Consider the following 25357-nt stretch of genomic DNA (forward strand, 5'->3'; position numbering starts at 1 on the left):
TACAGGACTATAATTTATATAATTATTAAATATTTATATAGTTAATGGTCATTAAAATAAATCCCCTTGGCATACAAGTGTTATGAAATCTCAACCAATGTCCTCTGTCATTAATAATGGATATCAATGGTGGTGCATGCCTGTAGTCCCAGCTACTCGGGAGGCTGAGGCAGGAGAATTGCTTGAACTCAGGAGTTGGAAGTTGCAGTGAGCCAAGATCATGCTACTGCACTCCAGTCTGGGGACACAGCAAGACTCCATCTCAAAAAATAAATAAATAATAATAATAATAATAATAATAATAATGGATATCAATAAACTTTTCTGAGTTACAAAAAATAAGTAGATAGACTTTTCTGAATTTTATTTTTTCGAAAATACATTATTTATTAAAATTTTATTTCCTAAGGTATGCTAGAATATTTTAGTAGAGACGGTTTTTCACCGTGTTGCCCAGGCTGGTCTCTACTTCCTATACTCAAGAGATCCACCTGCCTTGGCCTTTCAAAGTGATGGGATTACAGGTATGAGCTACTGCGCACAGCCAGCATTCATTGTTTCTCGTTTTGCCTCATATATTTGAACATTTCAGTTTCTGTGTTTAAAATGTTATTAAATTATTTTTATGATTTCTCCATATATTATTCTAAATACCTTGACCTTCCCACCACTGTCAGGTACATTGTAATATGAAATTGAGAAATAAAGCATTTTTAATTCATATAAAATGTATTCAATATTGATTTCTTAAATTTAATTGAATAAAATTTTCATTTTTGAAGTGTGATAAAATAATTTTTAAATAAAATTTTAAATAGCATTTCTCAATGTGCACCTTTTAAAACATAGAATGAGTGTTAGTACTGAAATAATAATCATTTTTACTTATGGGAAAGTCAAAGTTTAAAGGTTACCTATATTTTAAAAAGGAGAAGTGAAGAAAAGTAGGCAACTATTTTGGAGAAGGTTAGAGTTAATTCTCCCTTTTATAGCACAAATTTTTCTATACACGATTATTTACCTACTCTTGTATCAGTTTGAATTCTCCAGATATGTTTTCAATAGTTCGTATTATTTCCCATTAAAATTCAGGCAAAAATGTTGTCATTTTTTGAAGCCCAGATGGTATACTAAATGATCTGTAAAGTATTAACTTTTATTCAGTAGAGTATCATATTGCATAGCATAAACATAACAAGGTGCATAATACAGAGAAAGTGGTTTTTTCAATAGTTTTTATGAACACATCAAAGTTTCATAATAATTAAATAGCAAAATCTCTTTCCATAACACAGATATAAAAAACTAATTAATGCATGAAGTATATGGAGGTGAAGCCATATTTGTGAGAGTTTTCTTTCAACAACTTACTGTTAATAATTTTATTTCTCTAATTCCTCTTATACTACAGCAGTTATGTCCCTTGGATTTTTCTTTTCCATGTCCAATATGCTGCTGATGATACGAAAAAAAGTCCTGATTTGATTATTTTAACTCTTAGCCTCTCCTTGTAAGGTCTTCACCTCTAGTAATCAGCCAATACTTGTTAGCAACAGTTAAATCAGTTTATCATCATCTACCCCACATGCCTATTATGTTTTCATTTCAGAAGAATTGCATATGAGAGAATCCTGAGTATACTTCTTTATATCTTATTCCTTTGCACACAGTATCACACGTGAGGGGGAGATAAGATCTATTTACTTTAGGCTGTTAAAATGCTCTGCATTAAATCACAGGGTTTTTTTTTTTTTTTTCAAATTACAATTATAAACATAGTTCTTACATTTGGAAAATACATTGCAAGTTTAAATGTTTATTGATTATATAAGGTTGACTTAGTTCTCATCCATTGAGTTCTTAGCATGAGCCAGACACCGTGCTCTATATTTTGCTATGTATTAACTATAGTGCCTTTGATGAGGCAAGTATGATTATCCTCATTTTACATACAGTATACTAGACTCCTGAATGCTATTTTAAGTTATCAAAGTAATGAGACTCAGAGTCAGCATTTAAACTCAAGGGCTTTAAAAGATATACTGTACTGGTATGAGCTTGTGCAGATTTGGGTTAACCTGAATTTTTTCTACACAGTTAAGTTCAAGTAATACAAGTATGTGTCATATACCATGATCTCTCAATTCTCAGAAAAAATGAACAAGATATTTTTATGATGATATTATATTCTGTATAGTTTCTTAAAGAACTACAAATTTCCGTTTTCATGCCTACCATACTATCTTTTATGATAATAAAGATAGAAACAATTCAATTAATACATCATGCCACAATTCACACAATTTGTATAACTATTCTTACACATCTAATATATCACAATAAAATGAAACTTAATGGAGTGTTCTATGATGATGGCAGTGTAACCCACTCAAGGCCTCTGGTTCAAGTCACCAATTCCAGTACATTAATACCATATGGAGAGAGTCAACTAGGTTGTTGTTATTTGTCTATCTTTACTCTATATAAAACAAGAGCCTTGCACTCAGCCTGGGGCATTTCCAAGACAAGTATCATAACATGACTCAGAGCACACCTGTCTCACACAGATCTCTGGTCCGAAAAAAGAAGATAAGTAGAAAAATGAAGGGTATGGCAAGTCTCCTTAGTCTCAAAAATCAGAATGAATGACCTCAGCCCATCCCAAACCAAGATAAGGAGAAATTCAGGAGACTGGAGAGCAAAGAGACCTTCTCCAGGTACTGTCATACAGAACTGAAAAACTTCCTGCTGCAATACTTTACAATTACATCTTAGACTGTGTCTGGACTTTTTTCTGAGGCCCCCTGGCAGGCAATCCTGAACTCCTGTGAATTTACATTCACAAGAATAGACTCCTGATCTTCAGAGTTCAGAAAATTTAAACATTTAAAAAATTCTTATTAAAAATACATACTATAAAAGATAAAACATGATAAATATTTTAAATAAACAATTGAATTTGGTTTAAAAAATTGTAATTATCAAGAGCTGGAAGGTCTGGTAGCAAAAATGGAAATAAAAGCCACTGTCGTAAAATGAGCAGGATTGGCCATGATTTAATCTAGGGGATCCAAAGTTGTAAGTATGAAGAGTAAAGGAGTAATATAACATTACTCACAGCAATATGTTAAAATATCAATTTTCATATTGTATAAACATCGTTTATAAGGGGAAGATTCAAAATATAAAGTCATGGATTTTAAAAGCACTAAAGAAAACTAAGGCAAAAACTAATAAAAAGCTAATAATATAACAGAGATATATATTCACACACACAAGACATATGCGTGTATGTGTATATATCCATATATATTCATTAGGCGTATATGTATCAATGTATGTGTATATACATAAATTAGTCTGGAAACAAGGAGAGCTGGCAGTGAAGTGGAAACGTAGGCATTCTCATACATTGCTGGTTGATGTGTAGTTTGATAGCATTACTTTAGAGAGAAATTTGCCTGGCGATATCTAGTAAAGATTTTATGTACGAAATCGATAATCCAACAACTGCCCTTCTAGATACAACACACTGGAGAAACTCTCATAGATGCACTCAAAGAAACATATAGAAAATGTTCATTACAAAACTGTATTATCAAAACATTTGAAGCAGTCTACATTTGTCGGATATTGTGGTGAAGACTGGTGAAAGCATTAAAATTGTTGTAAGTAGAATTATATGCATCAATGTGTATACATCTCAACTTCCAAAACTAAAGTTGACAATGATATGTGTACATTATAATACATACACTGATGCAAGGACACATCAACACACATGTATATGATGAAAAAACAGGCAAAATTAGACCACATACTGTCTGTGGGTAACTATTTAATAAAATGATCTAATGATGCATGCAAGTGATAAACAACAAATTTAGGAGTGTTGTTACCTGTGTTTGGGACAAGAGATGGCAGGGTTGAGACTAGGAACTGTAGAGAAAATGACTGTGTTTCAGTCAGGAGTAGGCTGAGTCAGACATCTGGTCCACCGTGACACAGTGGGTTTGGAGCGCAGGTGCACAACTTGGTGCATTTTGTAGCCATTTAATGTAACCTGTTTGTGAGAGCTCATACCTGGCTTTGAGCCACTATTGTCTGTAATATAACTGCACTGCTGACTCTGTAGAGGGGAGATAGAAGAAGAGAGCCATGTCTCACCTGCCTGCAGTCCCTCGAGTGATCTTTCAGCTACCTGCCACCTGTCCACCAAATCCTTTTGGACCCCAATTTGGTTTGGAACGTGAAAGGAACAAATATACATGCTACATTAATTTTACCTAATACATTTATTTCTATAAAGAATAATCAAGATCAGAAACAAATATGACAAAAAAAAGTATGACCAAAAAAAAAAGTAAACAACAGAAGAGAATCCTGCAATCAAAGACAAGAATTCAGGATAATTAGCTTCCTCTAAGTGATAACTTGAATAAATGAATTAAAAACATTCATAAGTTTTAAAGTTCATAAAGTTTCACTAGAATTTTTTTTAAAAGTGTCTCCACCCTAAAAGGAAAATAGTATCTAACAAGACTCAAATTAGCAGACTGAAAAAAACAAGTGGTAAAAATATTTAAATTCATAGAAAAAGAGAAAAAATATAAGAACCATGAGGCTTGAAAAAGTAAGTGATAAACCCAAGGACTTAGCATGCACTTGATAACAATTATATCAGGAGACAAGAACACAGATAAAAGGAGAGGGATATGTTAAGGAAATAACAGATGAAATTCCTCAGAGCTCATGAAATACCTAAGTCTGTGTGTTGAAGTGGTCATCTAATTCCAGACAGGACTAATGAGAGAAAATACAAATCTTGGCAGGTCCTAGAAAAATTCCTGAAATAAGAAAATTTAAATAAAAATTTCCTGTTCCTAATGGCGCATCAGATGCAAGTGAACTCTCATACATTGCTAGTGGATAGGTGAACTGCTGTTGCATTTCTGGAAAGCAATCTGTCAATGTCGTTTAAAATAAAACGCACATCCCCATCCTTCTTCCCTGTAGTCCTATCCCTGGGAATCTATCACAAAGAACTTCAAAAAATACAAATGGCTGAGAATATAATTATGTTTATCACTTTATCACAGCACTGTATCTGTCGTATTCCAGTAAATCCATTGATAAAGAAATGATCAGAGAATAATGGTACATCTACACATTCGGATATTATGAAACTAAAAGAAAAGTATAAAATATACCAGTTGACTTCAAAGGTTATTCATGAGATATTAACTTAGAAAAAAATTATATAAGAACAATTTTGTATATTGTATATTTTTAAAAGGCAAATAACAATAAATTAGTATGTGTATATTAATATATTTGTTCCTATATGTTTATAGATATGTCAAAAATATATGCCTACAAAATACTCATATGAGAGCATGAATAACAGTGAAGGAAGGTACACTTAAACTGATAATGTTGTTTGTGAGTTGTAATGGAATTTGAAAAGAATGGAAAAGGTTCAATGAATTGTGATTATAAAAGAAAAAAGATGCCTCTTGGAAAGGAAACATGCATAGTATAATACCTTTGGTATATACTTTCATACATGTGTATAGATCAAGAAATAGCATATTAATATATAAATATTAGTTAATATTTATAGAGATATATGTCTAAATAAAATAATCTGATAAAAATAAGTTTAGTTCTAAATCTATTAATTCTTAAGGGTAACCATGTTAGATGACGTAAGCAGATTGCATATATTATGTTTGCTTTTTTAGCAAAACAGAAACAAATAATCTATGAGAGTCAAAGTTGTATTTATTTGCATTGGCAAGGATATGCTCAATGTTATAAATGTGTGTTACTTCTAGACCAACATAAAGTGGGTCAGAGATGATTAGTTAGCTCTGCCAGTGTTCATTTTCTTATTTGAGTTTTAGGTATTGAAACGATAATTTATAAACTTTTTAACTTGAAAATCCTTATATTAAAAAAACTAAAATTACCCAAAAATTTTTCAAAATAGTTTAATCTTAAATGTTATCCAATTCTACTTTAAAAAATGAGTTTATACTTAACTTGATAAAAATATAGCCATTTTATTACAGGTGAAAAATCCTGAGAGGCACTATGGCACAATGATTCTGTGTTCAAGTTGTAGAATCAGAGGGGCTGGGATTAAATCATATTTTTGTCACACACAACCTGTCTCTGGTCCATACTATCTGTGTAATCTTGAAAAACTACCCAGTTGCTTTGTGGACCACTTTCCTTCTGTGTAGAATGAAAATACTAATATGAAACATGAGGATAATAACAGATGACTAATGTAAGATACATGAAACTCTCAGACTAACACACATTAAATGCTAAATACAGGTTTGTTGTTATAATTAAGAAGACATCTGCAGTACAAATAAGGAAGAGGGACAACTAACATTGGCTCAGGGCACATCACATGTGTATTAAAAACTTCAGCCGACTCACAAATGCTCTCTATGATGTGTTCATTAGCAAAGGTGCTTTGGCATCTCAACAGTATATGTCATTAATATCACTTCATAAGAAAAATATTCAGATAGGCTAAGTGACTTACCATTGTCACTCAGATTGTCTACCTCCAAATATGGATTATCCAATTTTTGATCTAATGATCACATATCTGAGACGTTTTTAAAATCCTTGGTTCAATGATCACACACCTGAGACATTATTTAAAACTCACATTACAGATGTTTATGAATATATATTACGATGTGTCTTTTGCATGTTTGAATAAGGCAATTTGAAAATATTTGGCCCTTGATTTCAAACATTTGTAATATTGTTATTTATTGATTACATGTTTATATATAGTTTATCCTTTGCTTACAGTAGGCAGATGTCAATTTCAAATTGTTCAAATATTACTAATATTTTATTAATTTTTATAGTTATAGTCCTCAAAAATATAAATTATCTTCAAATGTTGGTTGTAATAGTAACCAGGGCTTGTCAATGCAGTTAAGTGTTGGGAAAAGTAACTATACATCTGGCTGTGCTCATGGTGGCATCTTATCTAGAGAGAGACAAACAGAGCTGATTTAACATTTAATCCTGTGTAAATCTACTTTGGTTATATAGAAGTAGTCAAGGTCATGTCCCTTGCCCTCAGCTAGCATTGACTTCCGAGATTGCTCTCATTCTCTTGCCTCTTATTTCCTATTGCCCTTAAGCCTCTGATATGTCATGTTACAATTTAATTATAAAGAGTCTTCTCATTTTTTAAATTATATACAAAGTATTTTACCTCCTCAATTACATAGTAAAATCATTTAAATCAGGAACCATTCCTTTTACTTCCTTTATATTTCCCAAGTTTAGAACTGCTTAGAACTGCATTGATTATAACATAATCAAATAGTTTTTATTATGTGACTTAAAGGAAATAAATCATCCTTCAACAGCATATATCATTAAAATCAAAACAAGTATTGCTATTGCTACTACATGTATCAGATGTTCCATCTTTTTTGTATTTAGACAAAAAACACTAAATATTTAGGAAATGATTCTAAAATGTTTTAATAAAAGTAGGTTAACATAAAGATATTGGAAAAATTTTAAGTTCACCATATGCCCCAGTTTCAAAAATACTAGGCCAAAAATAAGAGTTATTCTTAGACTTATAATTAAATACTTATGTACTTTGGGGATATGTTACAGTTTTCTATTAGGTTCAGTCATTTTTTTTGAAAAAAAACTGTTTTGTCAAAGAAAGACTACTGCTCTGCCACTTCTCTTCACTCTTCATTATTCCATTGAGAGGCATAATTAAGTTCAAAGTTGGAAGCTAACAGTTGAAACTGACTTTATCACTGATCTCTGTGCTAGCATTATGATGCCATAGTTTACAAATCTTGTTTAGTTTCTAAATTGACTTTTCAGAAAACTTTTGCTATATATGCAAGAATAGAAAACACACAGAATCTGGATTCCCATGTCCAGGTTTGGCACTTCTGCTTTGTCACTTACTAACTGTGCAGACTTGCGTACTCACTCTTTTTGCTGCTGCTTCTTGTCATCTGTAAAATGGGTACAAGAAACAAATAATCCAAAGTTTCTGAAAGCATCGAATAAACTAGTTTATGTTCGAAACATTTTTAAATTTTCAAATGACGAACTTATCAGTTATTCTTATCGTTGTTTTCTGTTCCCCCAAAATATGTAGATGAGTGACTAGGAAAAACCAAAAGTTGGTTGGAAAACTGTTAGTATTTAATAAATTGTTTATGCCCATGTTGAGGAAAATGTAAATGAATTAATAATATAATATGAAGATTCTGGTATATTAGTTACATGCAGTTTATTTACTAAAACTAGATACAACATATACATATATTTAAAGTTTTCAAATATATAACTTTTTAAATCTTAAAAGCAATAATTTAATTACATTTTATTCTAGAGTTCTCAGTATTTATGTATAAATATCTGAACTCCTTTCAATTAGCATAAAATTTACTTCGAACTTTCATTTTTTCATTAAGAAGCTGCAAATGGTCTATTTATTTTTTGACATAATATTAGTTTATAAGAGAAAGGTATCTTAAGATGTCAGTTAATCCAACTTTCTGCCACTCTCTCACTGTACTGGGAATCCTACATGTATATCAGCAGAGAGTATTTGAGTGGCAAATTTCCTGTTCTTGTTCTAAAAATGCACACATATTACTTAATTAAACATGAGATTGAAAAGTATCCACCATCAAATTCCTTATTATTTAGGAATCAAATCTACTACTATTGTGGCTGCTGTTATCACTACTTTTGCTACTATTAGATTGAACTTTTCTTGGTTAACTATATTACAATAATGATAATTCAATGAACATTCAATCTTAATCTTGAAAGTGAATATAGTATAGAAATAGTAGCTTACAAAGTTTTTATTTGCCATTTTAAAAATAATTCATATATATTAAATGACCTCTTCCTATCCTTCTACTGTCTAGAATATCTTCAAGTCATATCATTCTCTTCTGTCTCTATATAAACAGTCTTTCTCTCTCTAATACGTCATCAAAGGAGAACACATGTTACTTCTGTCTTCAAAATTATTGTTCTCTTGAGCCCATCCCCCTATACTTATTGATAAATTCTTCTGCTATCCTTTAAAACACAATGCCTTAACAGAATACACATGGGGACATGTACACTCATACACAAACTGGTCAACAAAAATTGTGAGTAAAAAACACACACACGAATAATTGACTACAATTTTTCCCTTTGTGTTTATGCAAAAATATTTCGTCATGATCATAAATGACTTTCATTTTATTTTTTTAAAAGAATAAACTTTTTCTCCTAATTAAACATTCATCACAATTTCACATATTTGATCACATTCTTATTCTTGATGGACATTTTTCAGTTGGCTTCTGGGTCACCACCCTCTGCTGATTTCCCTCATACCCATCTGTTTGCTTCTTCTTGGTATCTTTTGCCAGTTCCTTCTTATCTTCCAGTTCAATAAATTTGACAGACCTAAAGGCTCTTCTCTTTCTACACTCAATCTTTCATTATTTAGCACTCTCTCCCAGTCTTGTGGCTTTAAATAACACATATATGCTCCCAATATAGTATTTCTGTATCAGAGGTCTTTCATAAAATCTGGGCTGGCTCTATATGGATTTGGTGACCATCAACATAAAGATAGAATTGAAGGTATGCCAATGCAATAGTGAATAAAATTGTAGCATAAATCTCTGCTAGTCTCTATAATCTCCATCTCGTCATTATCCCCCTTGTCCATCATTTTCCAGATACACTAAAAAAACACAATTTAGGACCTTTACAAAGTCTGTGCTTTCCCATGACATGCTGTCCGTCCTCACCACTATTAACCTATACCTGGGTCTTTCAAATACGTTTCATCAGATTTGAAAGAATTGCCTAAAAAATATTGCCTTGACAGTCACAAATATGTTCTCTATTATTCTCTGTCATCATAACAATTCTGTTTCCATCATTGTATCACAATTATATTTATACATTTATTTACTTCCTTATTTGATTTTGTTATTTTCTTCAGTAAAGCGTAAGCTCCATGGGAGCAGAATCCATCACTGCTCTACTCACAAAATGCCCCAAGTGCTTGGATATAGTAAATAGTCAACAAATACGTGTTTAATGTTTGAATGAACATAAACTCAGAAAATAAATAACAGTTTATTAACAAAAAACCTATAAGAAGTTTTATTTAAGTCTTTAGTTTGTAACAGGCTTAAGAAAATACTTTTCAGAAATGTTGGTTATTAATAATATCTAGTTTTAATACTAATCTAGAGAAATTAGAGTATAATCTCTGTTTATCTTTGAACAATATCCAATAAGAAATGTCCTAGGATACATGACCTTTGTATTTCATTTCTTATGTAGTCCGGAAGTCGTATATTCTTTTCTATCTTTTTTATGGTGGTACTGATGAAAAAAAAAAAAAAAACAACTATTGGTCAATTAAGAGGTGGCCAAAAAATAGTACTCTTTAGCCTTTTCTTGCTGAAGGAACAAAAGAGAACAAAAGGATTTATCAAGAAATAAATTCTATATTTTCCTTAAATACATAAAAACATATGCCTATGATTGTTATGTTGCCAGGAACTTCTCAAACAGATATTTTTTGTCTAGAGGGTAGACAGGGTATTTGTCGGTCAGCTCATTAGGAGATATAAGGAAAAATCTGATTTCCGTATGAGTTTTGATTTTGACTTCTTGTGAGGCTTAAAAGAAAAAAAAGCAAAACAAAACAGTATTATCCTAAGATTGACATTCTTTCCCTAGCTGACCAGTACTGGTTTTTGTTTCTCTTTTTTCTGTTTTCTTTTTCAAAAGTCAGTAAGAAAATCTCATTCTCTTAATAGTGAAATAAGAAAAATGCTGAAGTACACCAACTAAAGTAAATATGCTTAAGAAAAGAAGTAATTTATTAAATAATGACTATTATGATATGCTAATTATATTGTAAACAAATCATGAATATTTCGTTGAGCCATAGCCTCTGTGTTTAATACATTTGTATTTATTTTAATTATCTGTACTCCTTTCATTACCTTTTGCTTTATCTCTGTGGCAAAAATCTTGGAATGACTTCCACACCGTCTCATTCTAGACATCCAGAATAAATAAAATTCTCTTTAATCACAGATATAATGAAATATTTAGGCATTTTACTTCTTTTATAAGAAGTTTCTGAATTTGAGACAAGAAAACTTTCAAACTGTATTTATTTAAAGATCTTTGTCCCTTTGAATGTTTTGGTAGAAATGAAACCAAGGATTCTTACAATTAGAATAGATGTGTGAACTGCATTGCTCACAATATCTTAACAATCTTTTATTTTCATGCACAAGATATCTCAGGGAGATTAAAAATAAAAGTATGTTTTAACTCTCAAAAAAGTTTAAACGTAATCATAAAACTCTCAATCTGCGTGTATTTTTATAATAGTTTTTATTGCAACTTTTTTTCTTATTCTTGCATTTTTCCAAATGTCTTGGCCACCTTCTAACAGGTAGTAGATTCTGAGCTTTCTTGTCCTAGGGAGACTCTTTTTTGACAGGAAGTATGTCTTACAGTGTTGAAAAGAATATGTGAGAAAAATACAAAAAAAGAGTATTTCTAGAGTAGGCAGACTGCTTTGAGGGGAGAAAGATTGCCTCTCACAGTTTAAAAGAAATTTTTCCGGGTTAGGGTACTGAGAGGAAAAAACAAGTGAAAAAACAAACAAGCGAAAATGGCGGACGGGAAGGCGGGAGAGGAGAAGCCTGAAAAGTCGCAGCGAGTTGGAGCTGCCGGAGGACCTGAAGAAGCAGCAGAAAAACCTGTAAAAATTAAGACTGTTTCTTCCAGTAATGCAGGGGAAAGTTCCGGTCGCAGCGCTGAGAAGCGATCAGCTGAAGAAGCAGCTGCCAACTTCCCAAAAAAGCCTACAAAAATCTCCAAGTTTGGATTTGCCATAGTAGCAGCAGCTTTTAATGAAGATGAAGATAGTGAACCAGAGGAAATGCCTCCAGAAGCAAAGATGAGGATGAAGAATATTGGAAGGAATACACCAACATCAGCTGGACCAAACTCCTTCAATAAAGGAAAACATGGGTTTTCTGATAACCAGAAGCTGTGGGAGCGAAATATAAAATCTCATCTTGGAAATGTCCATGACCAAGACAATTAAATGATGTTTTGAAATTGGTGTGTGGGGTGCATGTAAAGTTAAAAGGAACAGTTTCCTTTTTTAAAGAATGGTATAAGACTATCTTAGAGCCGCTTTTTTTTTTTTCTTTTTCATTTTTTTAAAAGATTGAGTGGTACACTAATGAGAGTTTGAAATTAGAGGTAATTTATGTTTTATATACCGATTTCAAGACATTTGCTAATTTTGTTGTTTCATGTGATTAGTTTCCAAAGGTTACAGATAATAAAGAAATCAGAAATGGTACCTTTTTAAGAATTGCATATTTTTTTAGACACAACTATTAGCACATTAAGAGGGAAGCAAAAAGTTATTGTCTATTTAAAACTGCAAGCGGTTACTCTCTTAACTCACTTATTACCTAAACTTGTCTGGCTCCCAGGAACAGCCTTATAGAGAGAGGGAGTATTGTATTGGGAGGAAAATGTTACTGAAGTATTCACTGAAAGTAAATTTAGATAAAATACAGCTTTTTTCCTTGTGGGCATTTGTTTTGTTTCAAGTCATCATAAACTAGGTATTGCATTGCCATCAGTGGATACAGATGCTTAGTTCTTAAAAGAATTTTTTTTTTAAATGTAAACTGTTGAATATTTGAAATAGCCCACTTCACCTTAATGGGTCTTGTCTATCTTCATTAGTCTTCAAAGAAAAACCATTTGCTACCAAAGTAAATCAGTATTTTGAATGTGCTTCTCTTGTTTTTTGTTTATTAGCTAGTTCCTGTAAGCATTTCCACCAGAACTTGACAAATCATAAGGAAGCTATTTCTTTTAAAACACAAACCACCACCAAAAATTTAAATGTACATATTGCTTAAGTATTTGGCTGTTTTTAGTTTTTAAAAGGTATAAACACCAAAAAAGTAATAATAATAACATTGTATGAAGATGGAAAACAAGAAGATGCACTTTCCGTAACCTTGTCTAAGGATTTAAATTACTAACCTGTGAACTCCAATTTGAATTGAACTTAACTATCGGCTTTCTTACTAGTAAAATTGTATAGTTTATTTTAAATGTGTATATATTGACCAATGACTTCTGAAAAAGCACATTTTAGATACTGAAATTGAAGGAAAGAAAATGCATCTTCAACATTTTTTGGAATCTCACCACGTGTACTTTGCTAGATTTCTGTATTGTAGCGTGTTTGTTTTGTATTTTTGTGTTGTATATGAACTTTATTTTAAATGTAACAGTTAAACACATCTTTAATAGCATAGTCACAGACAAAAGAAGCATACAGTATAAAAATTTCCTTGAAAACTCCTACAATATTATATTTGGAGGCAGCTTCAGATTGTTTTATTGGTGGTAACTGCTTGCTGAGGTCTTTTAGTTGGTAATAACTCCAGAGAAGCAGCCTGTGTATATTCCTAACATTTTGTTCACTAGCATTTAAGTTTAGAATAAGCCCAAGTAAAACAATGGAAATGTATATAGAACTCTTTGTTCTTACATGATTTAATTATATCAAGATACATGAATTTCACTTACTTTAATGTAGGCAAACTATCCATTTTTTGTCCATTTTCCTGTTTGTTAAAATAACATACCTCTCCTACATATCATTTTCTTGACCCAAATGAAATATTAACCTAAGGTCAAGCTGGGAGAGAGAAATGACTGAGATGAATGTCTTTACTAAAGTACCAATAAATTTGTCAAACTCAAAAATAAACAAACAAACAAGTGAAAAAACAAGATGTCTCTGGGTCAACAAAGGAGAGGGCATCAGTATTCTGATTCCATATATTACTGCCTGAAAATAACTAGACAAAGTTGCAGCATGATTGACTGCTTAGGGAACTGCACAATAAAGAACCACAGAGCTTCCAGGCATGAATGGAGTATGTGGACTTGGGCATTGGTCAATGTTTCACATAAGCTATATGCATGAATGGATAAGCAAGAACTGAATCTAACACCTACCCATCACTCACAACCCATATGGTTTAAAGCCTCATAAAATCCTAAAACTCAAACCCAATTTTAAAGAAGAGGCAATAACACATAACTATTATTACAATGCTCCAATCCATGAATGTGGTATAACCTTTCCTTTACTTAAAGTTTCTAAATTTTATCTTAATAATTTTCCCTGTGTAACAGAAATAAGCACCTTTTTCAGATTTATTCCAAAGTATTTGATGTTTTATTTATATGTTTTTAAAGTTTTGATTTTTGTATTTTAACTTTGTATCCAGCAACTATACTAATACGTGAATACACATGAATTCTTATAGTGAGATTGCAGATCATTTTGGATTTTTATGCACAAACTCATGAATATTGTGAATATTGATGTTTTACTTATTTAGTTTTAATATTTCTAAATAGCTCAGGGACTAATGAAGATACAGAACCTACACCGCTTATTTGAACAAAGAAAACAATACATTTTAATTACATATAAAGTTGCTACATAAGTAACTGAAAAGAAAAGAAAACTAAGGTATTATATAGGTAGCAAATGAGAAGCAGCAGCTACCCTCACCCTACTGCACCTACAGCCAGGGGAGCAAAGTGGAATTTATAAAACTTAGAAGACAGGCTGCATGGAACTGTTTCTACAGAGTGGGTACAGCTCAGCTGGTTCTAGTATCTCTAAGTTCATAGGAGTGCTCTATTGGGCTGAGATCGATCTAGATATCCGAAAAGCAGAACTTGCTGCATTTGCTGCTTTGGCTCTGATGTGGGGCACAATTAGTCTGGGACTTAAAGTTGTAAATGAGTTGCATACTGGAATCAGTAATAAATGTTGTTCCTGGAATGAAGAATCATTTAAAGCCTGATACTTAGAGTAAGAAAAGCAGTCAAGAAGCTTATAGAAAGCAACCGAATATAAGTGCCTGTGTATTCCTTCAGTCTTGCATTGTCTTTATAGGTTCTCTTACTGGCACAACCTATAGGAAGCTGACTGGCAAGTTAGAAATGTGGTTTTCCTACTCCCAAACCCAGAATCACAGAATGAAGTATAGATAAAGGGTTAGTACTTAAAGGAAAAAAAAAGAAGAAGAAGAAGAAGAAGAAGAACTTAATAACTGGCAGATTTTCATCTGTTTTTCTTATCCTGTTGCACCAATTACAAACTCCAGCACAATATTGAATACAAAAGATCACTGCCAATTTGTTCCTGAATTGAGTGGCATATTTTTCACTATTTCACAACTTTTTTGGCAGTTGAAGAACATTTTATTGCATGGTTGTACCTTTATATTCAGAGCTGCTTAATACATATCAATAGTAAAAAACCCAATTTGTACATTTTTTATACTTGAAAAAATTTTTCTTTTTTTTTCTTTTTTTTTTTTCTTTTTTTTTTTTTTTTTTTTTTGAGATAGAGTCTCGCTCTGTCGCCCAGGCTGGAGTGCAGTGGCGTGGCGCGATCTCAGCTCACTGCAAGTTCTGCCTCCTTGATTCACGCCATACTCCTGCCTCAGCCTCCCGAGTAGCTGGGACTATAGGCGCACACCGCTACACCCGGCTAATTTTTTTGTATTTTTAGTAGAGACGGGGTTTCACCGTGTTAGCCAGGATGGTCTCGATCTCCTGACCTCGTGATCCAACAGCTTCGGCCTCCCAAATTGCTGGGATTACAGGCTTGAGCCACTGGGCCTGGCCGAAAAATTTTTTAAACAGTGCGGTTTTTCCTCCTTTTTTTTTTTGTCTTGATAGTTTCTTCAGTAGTTTGTCAATTGTGTTTCTTCCTTTCTAAGAACAAGCTATGATTTTCTGGATTCTATTTTATGTTTGCAATCTATTATTTAATTCTTACCTCTATTATCATCATTTATTTGTTTTTTAGTTTAATTTTTCATTGTTGTGATTTTGAGATGTATACTTAGATTATTGTATTTTTCAACCATTCTGATGTTCTACCATGTTTTGAAAGCTATAGATTGTACTCTAAGCACTTCCTTATTAGCATTCCATGAATTTTGACAGACCATATGTTGACTATCACTTAGTGCCAACTATTTTTCAGTTTCTATTGTAATTACTTATTTAAAAAATGTTTAGCGATATTAAATATTTTTTAATGTTTCTAGTAGTTTTTATTATCTATTTTTACCTTAACGCCTCACAGTTAATAGTTTGGAGCTGATTTGATGCTGGTTTTTATTCCATGTGAGAGTCATTCTCTCTGAATTTTATTCCAGTTGTGTAGTCCTTCAGAGTCTCAGCTGAAAACCTGGGGCCTATTCCTAGTTACCTCTACTTTTATAAGTCCTGAGCTACAATTTCTGTGCCTTCAACCCATGAAACTATAAAATGCTCTGCTCAGCTTCTTCTTGACTTTCAAACTCATGACTGACTCAATGAAACAGAAATGCTAAATATCAAATACTTTTTTACTGTTTTTTTTTTTTTTTCTCCTGAGATCTTGGTATTCAAGTCCTCTCTACCATCTAAGGATTTGTTATTGTTGTTGTTGCTTTTTTATTGTTGTTAATCTTTCACAGATTTTTTAAATTGCGCTCATAAATAGGCCTGATTCAAAGCAACCTACTACACTGTTGTCAAAAATATGGTAATCAATAAATATTAATTTTTAAACACTGTTCTCCATTTTATGTATTTCTTCTCCATTACATTAAAACAAAAAATTGAACTGATTCTGTTCAATAAACATGGGATTTAACTTAAAGTTAGTGCTTTTTTGTTCAAAATTTGCATTAATTGTTATGTATTATCTGCTACATTTCACTCCTTTAGATGAGATTACAAGGGCAACATATGGCATTACCAGGACAGGAAAATTGTTACTGTATGTGCAGAGATGTTGACATTGCTGGAATGGACCATTATGTAATCATATGACTCTTATGTCATCGGCTTACATAGGACAAAATTAATTTTCCTAGGGAGAAATCTGTATAATGCTATTAGTAAATAACATAAAATCTTAGTATATGAGGTCAGAGCTTCTTATGTCATTGATTATTTTAACTTTTATTCTATATTGCCATGTACATGCTGTTTAATTCTCTTATCATTTAGTATTAAAGAAACAAAGGAGCCAATATGAGGTCAGAGCTTCTTATGTCATTGATTATTTTAACTTTTATACTATATTTCCATGTGCATGCTATTTAATTCTCTTATCGTTTAGTATTAAAGAAACAAAAGAGTCAACATGATATGTACTGTATAATAGGGAAGAGATTTTTGTTTGTGTGTATATGTTATGCAAAACTTTCTAAATAGTCATCAAAATTATACTAGATCAAATAAGTTGTAGCAGGAATATTAATTTGAAAATCTCCAGATAGATTTAATCTTAACCAGAAAAAAATGACATAACTTGATATACAGTCCTACTAAGACATATATTTGAAGTCTTTCAGGCTCATTTATACAAAGGATATTAGAGCTTCCATACACAAAATTCAGGGATTATTTTCACATGTCATTTCAAAGGTTAAAATTTAATTAACTATCTCAAAAATAAACTATATTGATTTATAGTATTATCACAATTATCCTTAAAAATGAGAAATACATTATATGTGCATTATAGAGCTAGGTATCCTAACATACTTTAGGAAATAAGTAAATAAATAAATATAATGTATGTTAAGAACCTATTATATGCTGGGCAATGTCATAAGAACTTTACATTTTAATGTGATTAGATTCATGGTACCTTGATTTTGTTCTCCTAGAACTCAGAATAGTTATTATATACATTGAGTACTTTTTACCCACACCAGGTATGATCCCTGGCTTATTTGTGTAAAGGAAATGTTTAAAATATAAAAGGGAAGGAAAAGGAAGAGATCATCAGCTATTTTTTCTACCAGTGTTTATTGCATCCCTTCTTTAATATTTATGAAAAAAAATTACAAGCCAGCTAATAGCAAGAAAACTTCTGATAATATCCTGTCATCTATTTATAAATCCAAACATGTCCAATGCATACCTGCACTGGAAAAGGAAAATTGTGTATCTGATCTGGAAGAGATTACGATCTGCCAGATAAAAGAGGATTTAAATAAGTGAACATATACACAATATAGATAACGGAAACATTGGAAAAAATGCCTTAGTCTGTATCAGTCTAGTTTAATGTAGCTAACAATGTGGGTAGTTTGGAAATAGGCAAAATTTGTCTTGCTTTAATTCTTACAAAGTGAGACTCAAAATCATGTTGCAAATGCACTGTGTCAAATGGAGTATTCTTTAGTCAGTCAGAGATTTATGTTCAATTTCTTTGTAACCTTATTGTAAGTTTTATCTCCTATGACTACCGTACATTTTATGCCTCTCTAAAACTTGAAAGTGTGTGTGTGTGTGTGTGTGTGTGTCTACTAATATAAAGAGAGTAGAAGAAACACATTTCTGTTCAATGGCTTAAACAACTTACACTTATGAATGTTTAGAAGACATACCTTTGAAATTATTACAATTAAAATGTTGCATTTATTTGTGGCAGAAAAACTGAGATATATATTGATGGCGTCACATTTTTATCAGTCAAAACTCCACCAAGAGACAGGGAAACGTTTTTTTTCTATTAGAAATGGTTGATGCTAATTTCCACATATTGTAATTACCCTGGGCATAACACACCAAAAACAAGTGTGATTTGTTCAGCCAATGAATGTTTATAAGCACTAAGCCTATACTAGTTACTGTTCTTAGTCCCCATAGTACCAACATAGCCTCCTTTTATACAATACTGTGTTTAGTTGTTAGGCTCTAACTGCATAGGACTATTAAGCACTTGATAAATGGCTTGTATGACCAAGGTACATATTTTTTGAGACACAAGAAGAGACAAGTGGAGAGTCATAAGAGATGAGGTGGGCTACATCATTCAGGGACTTGAAAGCTCTACTAGAATTATTGACTTTTATAGTAGACAAAATAAAGAGTATTTTAAGCAGAGGGATGGCAGATATTACCTGAATAATATACTGCAAAAACACAAAATTCATAACAGATAATTGCATAAATCACAGAAATGGAAAATTCTATGTTGAGCATGGTGCAAAGTAGCTTTCAGATACCAGAGAACATTTCTTTGTATGATACATAGTAAGTTTCCGTTTGTCCTTAATCAGTACAACAAGGTTCTTCCTCTTTTGCTGCACCAATATTGTCCACACATAGCAATGATACTTTTAACTTATGTAACTATTTATTCTTACTTTTGATGGCAGGACACTGGTAAACAAATGCTACAGAAATTTGGAAATTCTAAACTTCTTGAGAAAAGAAGCAATGCTTTTTTATTTTTCTATTTCCCATTAGCAGTCACTGATAAAATGACTCCTCTAAAACTGTTTAATTCCAAGTCACTAATGACTTTCTAGTCAAATCCGAAAGACACATTTGTTTCCTTATTTTACTTGATCTCTTGGCATCATTTGGAACTGTCAGCCCCAGTGTTCCTCTTATAAAGCACTTTTTTGGCTTCTGAGATAAAACCCCATCAGAACTTCCACCAAAAAGCTTTGACTGCTCACTTGCTGTCTCCAATATGGAATGCTCCTCCCCTGCTCATGTCTTCAAAACTAAAATTCCTTGGGGCCTTGCATTACGTTTCTTATTCTCCTCAGTCTACACAATTTCCCTGGAATGCTGCATGCCATAGCATCAGCTGATACTTCTGTGCCAAACACTTACAAACTGAAATTTCACGTACACTCATATGCCTTGGTATTGCCTAAAATACATCCTACCCCCAAAAAGATACACTTTCATTCTCCTCAGTTTTATCTAACAGCACCAACATATGTCCAATTGTTTAAGTTAAAACTTAAGTGCAGTTCCTGAGCCCTGACTACCTTCCTAATTACTAATTAGGTCTGAATTATATGTTCCACACATCATATGTCAGAGTAATTGCTATAATACTAGAAAATATAAATCACAGACCTCAAAACCAGGTATCCAAGAAACTAAATATTTTACAAGGTGGTTTAAATGTTAATTTCAGTTACTTTAGACAGCATGGGGGAGTATTTCACTGAGTCTGCCTTCCTCCTTCCACTGAAGTTGAGACTATTTTGTCGGGAAGGGTTGACTTCTGTACTACCATGAGAATTGCACCGTACATCAGGCCTTCATGGGAGGAGCTGACATGGTCAACGACCTGCTGGGCACTGGTCATAGTGTGTGGTAATTCTTTGCTTCTCATTATGCCAGACTTGAGAACAGAAACTCTGTAAAGACAGAATTGACCCATCTCCACATATATATTTATATATTTTATATGTATGCATACAATTATTTACATTTTTATTTTGTTTGTCTGTTTATTTATTTATTTATCTATTTAGAGAAGGAGTCTTGCTCTGTCACCAGGCTGGAGTACAGTGGCTCAATCTCAGCTCACAGGAAATTCCGCCTCCTGGGTTCAAGTGATTCTCCTGCCTCAGCCTCCCAAGTAGCTAAGACTACAGTCGTGAGCCACCACGCCCAGCTAATTTTTGTATTTTTAGTAGAGACAGGGTTTCACCATGTTGGCCAGGATGGTCTCGATCTCCTGACCTCATGATCCGCCTGCCTCAGCCTCCCAAAGTGCTGAGATTACAGGTGTGATCCACTGTGCCTGACTTTATTACATATTTATATGTATAATATAAATTTATATTTATATATTTATATACTTATTTTTTTCTCAAGGCTCTTGAACTCTCCTAGATAATTTTGGTAGTCTAAGAGAACCCCATATTTTTCACTTTTCTCTTCCCCCTTATTCTCAGAGTAGTACCTTCTGATAATAGGGCATGTGGTATCACATTCATAAAATGTTTATGCAAATGACTGTAGTCATGTGACTGGAATCATCTTTCTTAAACCCATGCCACAAAAACACTAAACTTCCCTAAGGGCTTAGACTTTTAAAATGAAAAACCAAAGAGATACTAAGGCTATTTCTGTATTATTTCTTTTTCACTCTCTTTTCTCAAAGGCAAGGAAATCTGAGGATGATTGAATAGGAAGACAAAAAATTAAGATGTGTGTGTGCGTGTATATGTGTGTGTGTACATATATATATACGCAAACTTAGACAAGCATCTCAAAATAATATCTCATCATGCCATATATTGTAATTTTCCATATATGTTCTGGATTTTCTATTAACTCAAAACTCTATGAATGCAGAAATCACACATCTCCCTTGCCTTTAAATTCCTAATGGTGTTGATGTCAGGGATATTGGAGATAAACATGTATTTGTCTATGATATAAATAGATAACTATTATAGGAAAACCTTCTCTATGTTCCTCATATGTATACACATTTTTCATGAGTTTCTGTTACAAAATTGCTTATTCCTGGGTTCAGATAGAAAGTAGAATTCAGAATAAAGATAAAGAAAGTCATTACTCTAATTCCAAAATCTTCTTAACAACGATTTAAAAAAACTTAGGGTTACATTTCAAAATAAAACCTTATTCAGAGATCACATTTAGAGCCAAATGAGAATTTTTAGGAAACTAACAACCAAAAGCAAAGTAGGCAGCTAGCTTAACATCATTTTGAAGCCTTTGGCTTGTTTTATTGGAGATCTAATCTTTTGGATGTGCTACTGGTCGTAAACCAAAGCCAAACATATTTAACTAGCAAAGCTTTACAGTTATTTCAGAATTGCTCAATGGAATGTGTTATTGCAGTTACGAAGTGATGTTTTAAATCTGCTAAAATGGGTGAATTTTTCTTAGAAACCATAAATGTATTTAGAATAATAGAGGACGATATTTATTTGAAAAAGAAAATTACGTTGCTAGAGCTATTTAATTCGAACATCCGTTCACAGTTCACATGGATCAGATAGTTCACAGTTGTAGCACACCTGAAATATAAACTAATGAATTCATATTTTTAGTTGGATGTATTCTGAGTTACTTCAACTGAAGATTTACTGATTTCTCATTTTAAATACCAAATATATACTTTTAAGACTGATATGATGTTTCCAGTCATGGGTGATGAGCTTTCCCTTCATTTACTTAATAAATAGTTATTGGATACCTAGTGTTTTCTACGAACACTTAGGAATATGGTGTTGAACAAAATTAAAAGCATGACTGTGTTCACTTACAACATCTATGTTTTTATTATTTAGCCTATTTCTCACGTGGGTTTTTTTGTGTTGAAGACTTAAGAAAGCTAATTAAAGTAAGTAAGTTGATACCAGTTGAGATATTTTTTGTCTCTTTTTGGCTTGCTCCTCATTATAGTAAACTTCATGTTTATAATACATGGATTATGATACTGCAACTCAAAGGCAATACAAGCACCTTATTTATTTGTTTTTAAAAATATGATTGGAACACAGTCACACCTCCTTCTTCATATATTGTCTATGGCAGCTTTTGTGTTACAATTGTAGAGTTGAATAGTTATGACAGAGACGATATGGCCCATGAGCCTAAAATATTCACTAACTGGTTCTTTACAAAGTTTGCCAAACCCTGCTCTACAAAAGTAATTAATTTTAAAAAATGCAAATCCATATGTTCCTGTGTAACAATTTTTCTTACTGTAAGAAGATCAAGAAATGTATACTGTCACACATTTTTTAAAACAGGACAGGGAAAGACTGCAGGCTTGAAAGGAAGATGGGGTGGAAAGAACGATACTGCCAAGAGGCAGTTTCAGAAGGAAGAATCTTCAAGACAAAATAGCGGCACAAATATAGGCAAGGGATGCACACAGGAGAAGCGAGCAGGAGGAGGGCTTTATTCGTAGAGATTGGGAAGGAACAGTTTTATGAAAATACATTGAAACTTAGATCTATGTCTTTTTTTGTGGCCATTTTTCAAAGGTGAAATATACTCTTGCACATACCCAAAAGGTGATTGAACGCAGAGACTGATGACACCACACATGAAAATGTTTATTACTCACATAATGAGGATTCGAGGTAAAAGCAGGGCAGTCTTTAAAGTTGGTCCAAAATTGACTTGAGGAGAGAAGGGAAAGGAGACTGGCTTGGGTTTTGTTGTGACTTTGATGTGGGGCTTGGGTAAGGCATGGTTTGAACTTCCCTCCACCAGTGCCCAAGGATAGAGCGCTGGGGATTCCAGTTAGCTTGCCTTGGAGTGGGGCAGAAGGGAAGGAGGGGTGGTGGGACTTCAAAGCTGTCAGCAAACAGCAAAAGTGGAGTTATTAGATACTTTTGTGTTTTTAGGGAAATCTTACTAGAATATAAATGTGGAAATTTAAGATTCAGTTTTGTTTAAATAATAGATATTTAGTCAAAGCTTTTAGCATTAAGTTCATAGATGAGTAAAATGGTCACAGTAATACTAGGTTCCCCTACCTCATAAAAGAATTGTGAAGTTCAGAAGAAATATTTGTGAAGGAACACTGACAAGTAAAAAGTACAGAGGAAAAAAGTGTGCTGTTGTACGTTAGTATCTTATATTATGTAACTGAGGGCTGCTTGTTTTTAATATTCTTGTGTTTGAGCGCAAAAAAACAGATTCTTGTTATTTGTAATGTTTTTTGGTTTTGTCTTTTTGGAGATGAGGTCTTGCTCTGTCACCTAGGATGGAGCACAGAGGTGCAATCACAGCTCACTGCAGCCTTCACCTCCTGGGCTCAAGTGATCCCCCACCTCAGTCTCTGAGTAGCTGGGACCACAGGCGTGTGCCACCATGCCTGGCTAATTTCTGCATTTTTTTTTTGTACAGACAGGGTCTCGCCATGTTTCCCAGGCTGCTCTCAAACTCTTGGGCTCAAGTGATATGCCCACTTCAGCCTTTCAAAGTGCTAGGATTACAGGCCTGAGCCACCGCACCTGGACGATTCTGGTTATTCGAATGAATTTCTGTAGATGGATCTAAATGTTTTTGAAAGTAATTGCAAGCTGCTTTTTCTTTAATTTCAGTTACATTTTTCTGTCAAAAAATGTTATTTTGAATTTACTTGTATAGTCACATCACCAGAAAGAAAGGCCAGTGTCATAGCCTTCTGTTTGTATTTTGACATTGTTATATCATAAATTACAGGACAAAAATCTTAAACAGCATTAAAGGAGTAAATAAGCACTGTATCAGTTACACAACTAAAATAGACACTGCAAAATTTTTCACATAGATGCCTCGCTATTTGCAGGTGGATAGATGATAAATATCTTCTAACTGAAACATTTTATAAGCATTTCTTGACTTTAATATATGGCTGAAAACATGCTATCTAACAGCAGCCCACTTGACATTTACAAGCTGAGAAAGATCATGCCTTGCTTATTGCTAGTGGTTATAAAAATGATAATAATAAGAGTGACTAGAAACTCTGAAAAACTGTGTTAACCTCCAGGCTTACAAAAATGAAGCTTAAAAGATTCTCAACAGTAAATCACTACAGAGAATTTTCTAGCACATGTTAAAAATAAACAACAGCAGCAACATAAAATTACGTACCTAGATGTAAAAGCAAGATATACTAAATGGGAAACACTTAAAAATTTCTACAGAGGTCTTATAGATAGTCTTTTTCTAGATATTTACTCTGTTTCATCTAATTTTAATTTTACGTTACCATATAATTGACTAATAGCAATGCTATTTCAAGGGACACGTTTTATATTTAATGTTACTATTTAATTACACCAGTAGAAGCAAAACATGATAGTGGTATGAACAGATTAATTATTCATTTTAATTGTCAGTAAAATTAGTACTGCCAGACTATATTATCTCAATAATAAAAATAATTTAAATACTCTGTCTACTAAATTATCTACTAAATTGAGCTCACGTTATATTCTTTTTTATCAATTAGAAATTATATTTGATTTTATATTCTTGATAATTGCACCTTCATTATAGATAGATAGATACCTTTTTTGTGAATTAAAGTAATGGTGAAAATTGGAAAATATATAAAATATTTTTTAAAATGTAGTCACTCAAAGAAAACTAAAGATCAGCATTTTTTCAAAATGTATCTGTTTTTTAGCTTTACCATCATTCCTTTTATTCTACATATCCTAATGTAGCATAAGCTGTAAAAGCACTGATAGGAAATATATTCTAATATGCAATCTTCTTTTTTTCAGTATCAATAGTTGTGAATAATTTTATTACTTAGCATTTTATCAGAAAAGTCAAGTACATTCATAGCTATTTCTTCTGGTCATATTGCAGACAAAACAAAAGTCATGGATTTGTCTTAAGTCTCTGGAAA

The 25357-nt window shown here is 32.6% G+C and overlaps 1 protein-coding gene and 1 pseudogene across 1 annotated transcript in view; one reads left to right on the plus strand and one right to left on the minus strand.

Annotated features, from left to right (window-relative positions):
* KLHL1 (kelch like family member 1) overlaps nucleotides 1–25357 on the minus strand; it is a 790359-nt gene that overhangs the window by 537738 nt on the left and 227264 nt on the right. The window lies entirely within an intron of this gene.
* On the plus strand, nucleotides 11729–12285 carry LOC103214568 (PEST proteolytic signal-containing nuclear protein pseudogene; annotated as a pseudogene).

This window comes from Chlorocebus sabaeus, chromosome 3, assembly GCF_047675955.1.
Source record: "Chlorocebus sabaeus isolate Y175 chromosome 3, mChlSab1.0.hap1, whole genome shotgun sequence".
NCBI classification, from domain to species: Eukaryota; Metazoa; Chordata; class Mammalia; order Primates; family Cercopithecidae; genus Chlorocebus; species Chlorocebus sabaeus.